An 11364-nucleotide genomic window follows, 5' to 3' on the forward strand; every position below is an offset into this window, starting at 1 on the left:
AAACATAAGAAATTAATACAAGTGACGAATACCACCTAACGATCGTCCATCACCCCCAATATGTTATGACTTTGTACCATTCAATAACATCATCCCTTTTGAGTTCCCATCTCAAATATGAATAGGTGAATCTTTCATTATATCCTTTCATCCTAGATGTCATGTTAAATCCAAGAGAAAAAGAATGATCACTCTCTTTTAGATTTAACTTTATCAGGCCTTAGACATCTGACTCTCAACGAATAAGAGGGACAAATTCCATCTTGACTACATACGTCCTAGATATATACTTTGTATTATACCTGAGCTCTTCCTTATGAACTACCATATTTCAGAATAGCGAAGGAAAGAATCAAGGCACAATACTTGGTAAATATCCGAACCCAATTTGAATCTCAGGTCAGAGGATACAATGATATTCGCCTTTACTCAAGATTACATGCGATCAACCACAAAGGCTCCATTTAGTAAATCTTGAGGGCGGGTCTTCCAACATTTGTATCCCACAAATATCTATGAACCTTGGTTGCAACCTTGCCCCACATTCATGCCGCGAATGTATACCAATCCAAGTTCATAATAGACTAAACCTCACACTTGCTCCCACAAATGTGATCGACTACAAAATTTAGAATAATTACTTATTCATGGATAAAATATGCAAAATAGGAACATAACTCAAAATAAATTAATACCATAATTATATTAATGAGTTTGAACAATTTTGTTCTGTCACAATACTTAAAACAGATCATGACCAATCACTAGAATATCGAAGTCCTAAAGCACAAACATGTCATGCATGTTTTGCTCCATATAAGAGCTTCGTGAGAGGATCCGCTATATTAAGATCTGTGTGAACTTTGCGAATACATATCTTTCCCTTTTCAACTTCATCTCTTATGTAGTTGAATCTTTGCTCAATGTGACGGGTCTTTTGATGAGCACGAGGTTCCTTGATTTGAGCAATCGCACCCTCGTTGTCACAAAATATCTCAAGAGGGTCCTGAATGGAAGGGACTACTCCTAAGTCATCGATGAATTTCTTCATCCATGCAGCTTCCTGAGCTGCCAATGATGCGGCGATGTACTCCGACTCTGTAGTGGATAAAGCAACAACATCCTGTTTTGAACTCTTCCAAGAGACTGCACCTCCATTTAGTGTGAAGACATAACCGGGTTGTGATCGAGAATCATCTCGATCAGTTTGGAAACTTGCATCCACGTAACCTTTTACAGCGAGTTCCTCCTCACCAGACCCATATATCATAAACATATCCTTAGTCCTTCTAAGGTATTTCAATATACTTTTGACAGCAATCCAATGACTATTTCCTGGGTTATTCTGGTATCTACTTGTCAGGCTAAAAGCAAATGACACATTCAGTCTAGTGCATATCATTGCATACATGATTGACCCAATGGCAGACGCATATGGGACTTTCTTCATTCTCTCCTATTCATCTTTCGTGGTGGGGCACTGAGATGAACTGAGAAGTGTTCCCTTTTGAATAGGTACCAAACCTTTCTTAGAGTTCTCCATCTTAAACCTTTTCAAGATCTTTTCAATGTATGCACTTTGATTCAAACCTATCAGTTTCTTGGATCTATCCCTGTAGATCCCAATCCCCAAAACGTATTGTGCTTCTCCAAGATCCTTAATGGAGAGGCATTTACTTAGCCAAGTTTTAACACCTTGCATTGCCAGAATATCATTTCCAAATAACAATATATCATTCACATATACTACAAGGAACATGATAGTGCTCCCACTAGCTTTCTTGTATACACAAGCTTCATCACCATTTTTAATGAAGCCAAATTTCTTGGCCTCCTCATTAAAACGATGATTCCACATTCTAGATGCTTGTTTCAATCCGTAGATTGACTTCTTTAACTTGCATACCTTTTTAGGATATTTCGGATCAACAAAACCTTCAGGCTGAACCATATAGACATCTTCCTGAAGATGTCCATTTAGGAAAGTGGTCTGTACATCCATTTTCCATATTTCATAATCATAATGAGCAGCAATGGCAAGTAATATCCTAATAGACTTTAGCATTGCCACAGGCGAAAAAGTTTCATCATAGTCAACCCCTTGAGTTTGAGTGAAACCTTTTGCTACAAGTCTAGCTTTATATGTATCCAACTTTCCATGTATGTCGGTTTTCATTTTGAAAAGCCATTTACAATCAACTAGCCTTGAGCCAGTAGGTTGTTCAACAAGTTCCCAAACTTGATTGTCATACATGGATTGCATCTCAGCGTTCATGGCTTCCTGCCATTTATCCTTATCAATCCTTGATAAAGCATCTTGGTAGTTTGTTGGTTCATCCAAATCAACCACATAGCAACCATCCATGAGAAACCCATATCTCTCAGGAGGATTACTAATCCTACCAGATCTGTGAACGTTTTGTGTATTTTGATCATCCATTTGATCACTCTCAACATTTTCATGTTGAGTGCCAGTATCAATTAATTGTGTATCATCTACTTGATCTTGAACCTCTTCAAGATCTATCTTCCTTTCACTATCACCTTCCATTAGGAACTTAGTTTCAAGGAATTCAGCCTTTCGAGCAACAAATACATTTTGCTCGATTGGATCATAGAAAAAGTATCTCATATCGTCCTTGGGATATCCTATGAAAATACACTTCGTGGATCGAGCATTCAACTTATTAGGGACGTAACGCTTAGGATAAGCTTCACATCCCCATACCTTTAAGTATGACAGAGATGGAGGTTTTCCAAACCACATCTCATGAGGTGTTCATTCCACTTTCTTAGTTGGGGCCATATTTAAAATACGAGCCATGGAGCATAGACAATAACCCCAAAATGATAGAGGTAACGAGCTTCTAGCCATCATAGATCGAACCATATCCATTAGGGTTCGGTTCCTCCTTTCGAAAACTCCATTAAGTTGGGGTGTTCCAGGAGGAGTAAGTTGCGAGATAATCCCACAACTTTTAAGATGATCTTGGAAAGCATCGCTTAGATATTCACCTCCTCTATCGGTACGAAGTACCTTGATTGTCTTATTGAGTTGATTTTGTACTTCGTTTTGATATTCCTTGAATGCTTCAAACATTTCGTCCTTATGTCTTAACAAGTAGACATATCCGAAATGACTAAAGTCATCAATGAAAGTGACTAAGTATCTTTCACCTTTCCTAGTCATGGGCTTAAAGGGTCCACATACATCCGAATGTATTAATCCCAATAAGTCTTTAGCCCTTTCATAGGTCCCTTTGAAAGGTGTTTAAGTCATTTTTCCTTGTAAACAAGATTCACATACATCAAACGAGTCTAGTTCATTTGATTTCAAAAGTCCATTCTTTTGAATTGTATGCATTCGATTCTTGTTTATGTGACCAATGCGACAATGCCATAAGTAGGAATCACTCAAATCCCTTTTGAGTTTCTTGGTGTTTGCATGGAACATTGAGCTATTGTATGATGTGTCATCATGAACCAACTCATAAATACCATTCACAGGCGAAGCCTTGAAATAGAACACATTATCTAAAGAAACATGGATATCATCATCAATAAAATTGAAATCAAAACCACATTGTCTTAAATGGGAAATAGAAATAATGTTTCGAGTCAAATCAGGAGCATACAAAACATTTTTCAAAACAAGCTCCAATCCAGTTTGTAGCTTTAAAACAAAATCTCCTTAAACTTCTACGTGCACCTTTGCACCATTTTCCATGAAGAGATTTGTTGTTCCCGCTCCTTACTTACTTCTTTTGAACCCCTGCAAAGAATTGCAAATATGAGTTCCACATCCTGTGTCTAATACCCATGTATTAGAAGAAGTAATACTAAGCTCAATGTATACCATATATACATTACCTAAGATTTGCCCTGCATCCCTCTTTTCTTTCAACTCCTTCAGGTAGATCGGGCAGTTGCATTTCCAGTGACCCATTTCACCGCAACCAAAGCACGAATCTTCCTTGGGGTTAGCTTTACCGGCAACCTTTTGCTTTTTGTTCTTGTTGGTTGGGGTAACCATATTCCCCTTTCCCTGGCGGGTCCTTTCCTCTTAGCCGTCTTCGGCTTAGAAGTGTTATTGTTTTTGGACCCGCCTTCATTGATCATAAACACGGGTGAAGCCCTTTTACCCATGCTAGCTTCGGCCGTCTTAAGTATGGTATGTAATTCGCCAATGCTCTTATCCCATCCATTCATGTTGTAATTCATTACAAATGTGTCAAACCTCTTTAACAAGGAATTAAGGATAAGGTCCGTGGCTAATTCATTAGACACGTTGCAGTTTAGACGGTTCGCTCGATCAATTAGGCTTTTCATCTTAAGGACATAAGATGAAACGGATTGGGAGTCGTCCATCCGACATGCATGAAGCGCTCTAACTGTTTCGAAGCGCTCGACACGAGCTTGTTGAAGGAACATCTCCTTCAACTGTGTGATCATGTCATATGCACTATGATGCTCAAAATCCTTTTGGAGTTCGGGTATCATAGTCCCAAGCATGAGGCAAGAAACTTGCAACGAATCGGTGCAATATTTCTCCTAATAAGCCATGCCTTCCGTATCATCCTCGTCCGGTTGATCGGGAATGGGGCCTTCCAACAAACACGCCTTATCCTCTAGTTTGAGGACAATTCTTAGATTGCGAAACCAATCCATGAAGTTCGTATGGTTGAGTTTTTCCTTTTCGAGGATTGACCTCAACGATAGGTTGTTAAAGTTGATTGGTGCGTTTGGAATGTCGTTGTTATTGGTGGCCATCTACAAAATTTAACAAAGTTGTTTAAGTATCAATTTTAATTTAATAATCAATACCCTTTAAATCCAATTGATATTTATTAAATTTTAGAATCCAACGGTAAACCAATTTTCGGTTAGATGACCTTTATCCCGTCATTTGATTTAGCTAGGAAGTCATTATATGACAATTGCAATCCTTTTGCAACTTCTAAGTTATGGGATCATGCAATCCTTTTGCGTTGCATATTTATCCCATCAACGCCTATTTGTTCCTCATGCTTCGGTGACCCTAAGTTCATGATTCCCAAATAAAGTCATCCTACTTGTGTAAACGTGTAAATTTAACATACAAGTGGTTAGGTGACCTTTATCCCACAAGCATGCGAAATTCACCTTAATTATATTAGTTTGCTCACAACGGTTAGGTGACCTTTATCCCATCATGAGTTCCCTAATATGCCTAAGTGTCACACAAAAGGATGGCGTTTAACTTGTTTACCTTGTTAATAAGGGATTTTGAGTTTTCATTAATTCTAGTTTGAGAAAACTTCTATGCCATACACCAGCATGCATTTAGTGTATGGTACTTATGAAAAACCATTTTCATGTCTTGTAAATAAGCTAATTACTTGATATAAACCATTTTATATATATGATCCTTATCATGTTATTAATAACCGTTTATTAATGTCCTTTTAGCCATTTTTAATTTAACCAATTAAATTTTCGTTTTGCATGTCATTAATAATGTTAAATTTAACCAATTAAATTGTCATTTTGCTTGTTGTTAACTTGTGATTTACTTGTAGCAACCAAACATACAAACACAATAAACAACCATGCATGCAAAACTAATATGTTCACAATCAAGCCAATTTGGTGGACATTTGTTTAGCCGAAAACAAATGTCACCGGGTAAAGGGGTTATAACACAAAGTAGGAGATTTTAAATCTCCCACTTAATCTTGCATCCAAATGCTTCTTCTTGTGTTCTTCAAGTCTTCTTTATCTTCATCATTTTACAAAATATATCCTAATACATTTTGTCTAAAAAATGTAATTACAACCTAATCTATTTTACATACCAAATATAAAATTAAATTACATAACCGAAATAATATTATTACAAACCAATTGAATAAATATTATTACAAACTAAATGAATGATAAATAATCATCAAACATACAACCAAACACAAGGCCAAGGCTTAGATTGTGAACATCATCATACAACCAAATATGAACCAAATAGAAGAGCCCAAAACCCACTTTTGGGACTCCTAAAATTCGGCCAAAATTACATACCCACCCAAACCCGACAATTTTTGTATTCCATTTTCATGCATGTACTTGGAATGCAAATATAGTGGGTTTAAAGATAATATAAGAAGCATAATCCGTAGACCTCGGCTCTAGATACCATTGATGGAAATTTAACATTTAACAAGTGACATGTTCATGTAGTTTACACAATCATAAAACCAATTTTAAGATAGTTAAAGCAAGCGAAAGCATTAATAGAACAAGTATATTTGTTAAGCCATATTGTTAAATTCCATATTAATATCAAGTCATGAATTTTATGCTTACATATAAAACAAGTAGAGAAGATAAGATTAATACCTCCTCAAGTGAGTTTGAGGGCTGTTTTCAAAGTGGTAAGATGATGAAGAAGATGATGAATGAAAGCCTCTAACTTGAAGCCTCAAGTGTGTAATACCCACAAGCCTTTTGTGCACCAACACCACCTTTAATTTGGTTAGGATTTTTCACTAAGTGAACTAGATTATCAAGCTTAAAACTCTCTCTTTCTCCCTTGTAAGTTTCGGCTAGCAGGTTTTTGGAGGAGGGAAGGAGAGTTTTCAAAGTTAGTCACTTGAATGCATGAGTCAAAACCTTGATTAAAGATATACTAGCATGCCCTTAAGGAATATGTATGTTGGAAGTAACAAAAGTGGACATGTGTGGTCTTCGTTGGGTCTCCAAAACTGCCACCCTTCCCATATTTTATAACAAGATTAGTTTTTATAAAACTTGTAATAAAATCCATGGATATACTTTTGTTACTTACATATTTTATAAACCACTTATAAAATATAACATAATATAATTATTTAAACTTATAAATAATTAAATCCTTATCATTTAAATTATCCAAATAATTTATCTCAAGTGATAATAATTTAGAAAACCGATTTTCTAAAGTTCTAGTGTCGCGTATTTATTTAACGAACCAATCGTTAAGGTTAAATACATGTGAGGTGTCGGTAAGCTTGTTATTTGGTATGACCCGACTTGGATCATAACACATTAGCCACATTAATTTGATATGTCTCTCGGGCATACAAAATACCTTCACATAAGAAGCGGCTTATTGAGGAGCTAGTGTTGTATTCGGACACTCCACCGGGTTTGGGGTATCATAGTGAAGAAAAGTCTCAATTCGTAGAATTGGAGAGTGGATTAAGATGGATTAGTTAACATCCACCTGAACCACTATAAATCCTTGTGTTTGTGCACTTACATTCTTTACATACTTGCATTAACAAACACAAATGCTTCCACACTTAAAACTTATGTTTTGATCATTAAAGGTTTCGAAAAAGTTTTAACAAACCACTAAGTAACTATTCACCCCCCTCTAGTTACTTACAGGTTGTTTTGGGTGTTGAAGGAGACTTGTCTTTGATTTGAGTTGAAATAGCCTTGGTTTCCTTGATAAGAGTTGTTGCCTTGGCTTGATGAACCACATCGTTGGTAGTTTTGGTTACTCACAAAGTTGACATGAGCATCTGAATTAATGGGAATATCATCCAAATCGATATGATTGCATTGATAGATTTGAGGACAATTCTTTATGAGGTGAGGTCCATCGCATCTTTCACACCCTACTTGCATCGCGACAATAGATTGTTGTAACTTCTCTAACTCCTTCCCATATGATTGAAATTGATTGTTCAAGCTAGCAAGAGTAACTTGACCGTTGTCACTCTCCACTTGAGCTACACTTTTCCTTGGCATATCTTTAGCTGAAGGGTTCCACTCATAAGTATGAATTGAGATATCTTCCAACAAGGTTTGAGCCGCATTCGGTGACTTATACATGAACATACCTCCCGCGGAGGAATCAAGAATTTGTCTTATTAAAAGATTAGTACCCCGGTAGAACATGTTGATGTACTCTTTCTTGGTTAACCCTTGTGGTGGACACGCTCTTAACACTTTCTTAAAACGAATCCATGCATCATATAGAGATTCATCACTCTGTTGAGCGAATGCATTGATCTCCATCCTAAGTTTCTCCGTCTTTGATTGTGGAAAGAAGTGATTGATAAAAGTGTCACTTAAATCTTGAAAAGTTCTAATCGAGTCGGAATGTAGATTCCTTAACCAAGCTTTTGCATCACCTTGAAGAGAAAAGGGGAATGCCTAAAACTTATAAGCATCTTCAGTAACATCTTTATGCTTGTAAAGATCACAAATGTCATTGAGTTATTGAAGGTTTTCGAAAGGATTCTCTTCCATTAACCCATGAAATTGCACATCCTTGATCATTGTGAAAAAATTACCCTCGACTTTCCAATTATCGGCCCCGATGGGCGGTTTAGTAATAGCCGGAGGCACCACCGTAGGTGCAACAAACCTAGCGTTCCACATTAGCGTATCATTTGGATCAACTTGTTCTTGATTAATGATTGGTGGATTATTGGGATCAACCCCTACGAATGGATTTTCCTCATTGTGAAGTGGTTGACCGTTGCCATCCATCTCTTCGATACAAAATGGTAAAACCTCAAAATTCTTCTTTAATACCCTTTCTTCTCTACACTTATAACCCCCGTGAACGTGCCTTTCTGGATCGCAAAACTAATGTTCAAACTCTTGATCCTTTTGGGATCTCCTTTTCATACACCGTTGTACCTAATTTTTGATCACAACACAAACAACAACGGTCTTCCAAACACATATATATAATAAAAACAAGAAAAGTAACTTTTGTAAGGATAAATCCTTACAAAAGGATCGAAAAATTAAAAGTATAAACTCAAAGATACAACTAGATAACTGCTCCCCGACAGTGGCGCAAAAAAGTTTGATGAGTTCATTGCAAACACGCTTACTTGCTGTCTTTTAAATTTATAATTAAATTAAACTTGGACTCGACTATGAAACAAACTCATGAGAAACAATGACTCGGTAGTTGCAATTAGTAAGTTTTCTGTTTAAGATTCGTCCCAAGAGAGCGATAATTGCTAGTTAAATCAATGAAAACTCATAATCATCCTAAGGTTTGTTTGATTGGGGGGGGGGGTTGAAATTTGAGATATATATTATGAAAACTATTGCAAATTAAACTAAGAACTAGAAATGATTAAGTAAATATCAATATTAAAAGCATGCACACTTGCTTAATCCACTTGAAGCATTCAGATTGTTCTTTTGTTCACTTAAGATCTAACTGTATTCAAATTTATGATAGTATCCCTACTAGATGTTCTTATGATCAAATCAACACCTTCAAATTCCCATAAGCTTATATCAATTGATCTAGTTGAATCATGCAATTATCATTAGTACTAGCTTAGCCTAGGTTGAAGTCTCCTAAAACCTTTTGGTAATTGAGATCCCTTAAGAAAACCAAACTTCACTATTTTGACTAAGGACCAATTGAAAACCAATCCAAACCAAGACCCCAATCCCTTGAAAGCCCTAATTTGATTGTCTATATCACCTAAGTGTTGAAGTACAAGTTGCTGCACTAATCAAATCTCTAAGATAGCTACACAACTCATATAATTAAAGTATAGCCCAAAACAAACATAGCAAAGGATGTTTTGGCTAATTCTAATAACAAATCACATTCATCAACTCATAGATTCATCCAAACACAATCAATAACATAGATATGAACAATCCTTAGCTATCAAGCTTCATAAACAAGTGTACATCACAAAATCTAGCCAATCATGGCTAGAACAAGAACAATACAAGTAATAATAGAAGATTCAAACATCATTAAGCAATAGTTAAGAGTAGATTGTACCAAACTTATGAAAATTAAAATTAAGCTAGATGAAGATGATGAAGAACAAGCCCTAGATCTTGCTTCAATCGTCAAATTCTTGATGTAGAATGTAAGAATTGATGAAAACTTGATGGAAACCTTAATATTCTAGGTATCAAACCCTAATTTACTCAGCTACCACGATCTAACTACTGCTCTATTGATAATGTATATGAAAAACCCTTCATCTCATTCTATTTATATTTCTCCAAAAACTGTCCAAAATTAAGAGTGGAAAATCATTTCTCTTTTAGAAATGTCGTTCCTGAGCCTGTAAAAATGGAACGTCGTTCTTTTAGATACAAACGTCATTCTTGAATTGATCTCTAAATGCCATCTTTTTCTGCTTCCATTTCCTTTGTATTTTCCCAGGTAGAACGTACTTCTTAGATTTGGAACGACGTTCTTATGTTTGGAACGACGTTCTGAGATACAGGAACGTCGTTCTTGTTGCCAGTTTCAGCACTTTGCAGTTTTCTTGATATATTTTGCACACTTTGGTCAATTTTACACCAAAGCCACACTTAGAATTGCTGTAGCACTCAGAACGCGACTAATCCCAAGATCTTAACTTCTTGAGCATAAAGGTCATGAAAACCGAGTAAAACGGGGTAGATATTGCGTGAGAAACATAGCGTGGATGAGAAATATCACAGCCCCATGCCAAGACTTTTTCATATTCTCATAGATGTGTCTTAAACAAAAACGATGCTTAGCCACAGGAAAAACTCTTGAAACAGATGCTATTAGTCCCTGTCACAAGTGATTTATCTTAAATTAGACATTAACAAATAACAATTAATAAACAACTTTAAGTAAAAAATGTTTGTACCTTTTGCCTATTACTTATTGTTGGTTAATGATCCAATGATAATATTCAAATGTTAATCACTTTGTTTTGATGATGACATAAAAGAGATAAGTGCTTAATCATATGCAAGACGACATGAGTTCATAAGCCTACACAATCTCTAACAAAAGACCAATTCACAATAATAAAATTGGCAAAAATAAAACACGGCTGATCCACGGTTGACTGTAGGCCTGACCGTAGATGCCCTGTACCAACGGCTGCAATCCTTTTCAAATTTATGATGTGCGGTCAAGTACACGTTCGACCGCAGTTTTCTCTGTTACCAAAATCATCCACTTTAAGTTAGACCACTTTGAGGCATCTATAAATTACAAAACCTTTTTAAACATACTTATAATAGTTGCTCTTTTTAATCTCAAAAGAGTTTTGAACCAAAAGATTTTAATCTTGATTAATCACACATAATTACACCTTAATGACAATTTAACTTGAACCAAGATTAAACACACAAGTGTTATACCTTTTATCCTATTAAATAATGTCATTTAAACATACTAATAATGGTCATTAAAGTCCCAATTAAAGAGGTGCTCTCCAATTAGTTTTAAGTAGAATTGTATGTATGTAAATGTAATTAGTTCAAGCTAGTCAAGGTTGTAACAAGGATCATTAAGTTCCAACTAGATCCAAAATAGTTCAATTAAGATGTAATAAGGTTCTAAAGAGCTAGATACTT

General features: G+C 35.8%; 1 non-coding gene across 1 annotated transcript; it reads left to right on the forward strand.

Moving 5' to 3' along the window:
- Window positions 1-7942: 7942 nt before the first annotated feature.
- Window positions 7943-8049, forward strand: LOC139845824 (small nucleolar RNA R71). The gene has a single exon (XR_011758580.1). It is a non-coding gene; the product is annotated as a small nucleolar RNA R71 (small nucleolar RNA).
- Window positions 8050-11364: the final 3315 nt, after the last annotated feature.

This window comes from Rutidosis leptorrhynchoides, chromosome 4 (genome assembly GCF_046630445.1).
Source record: "Rutidosis leptorrhynchoides isolate AG116_Rl617_1_P2 chromosome 4, CSIRO_AGI_Rlap_v1, whole genome shotgun sequence".
In the NCBI taxonomy this organism is placed as follows: Eukaryota; Viridiplantae; Streptophyta; class Magnoliopsida; order Asterales; family Asteraceae; genus Rutidosis; species Rutidosis leptorrhynchoides.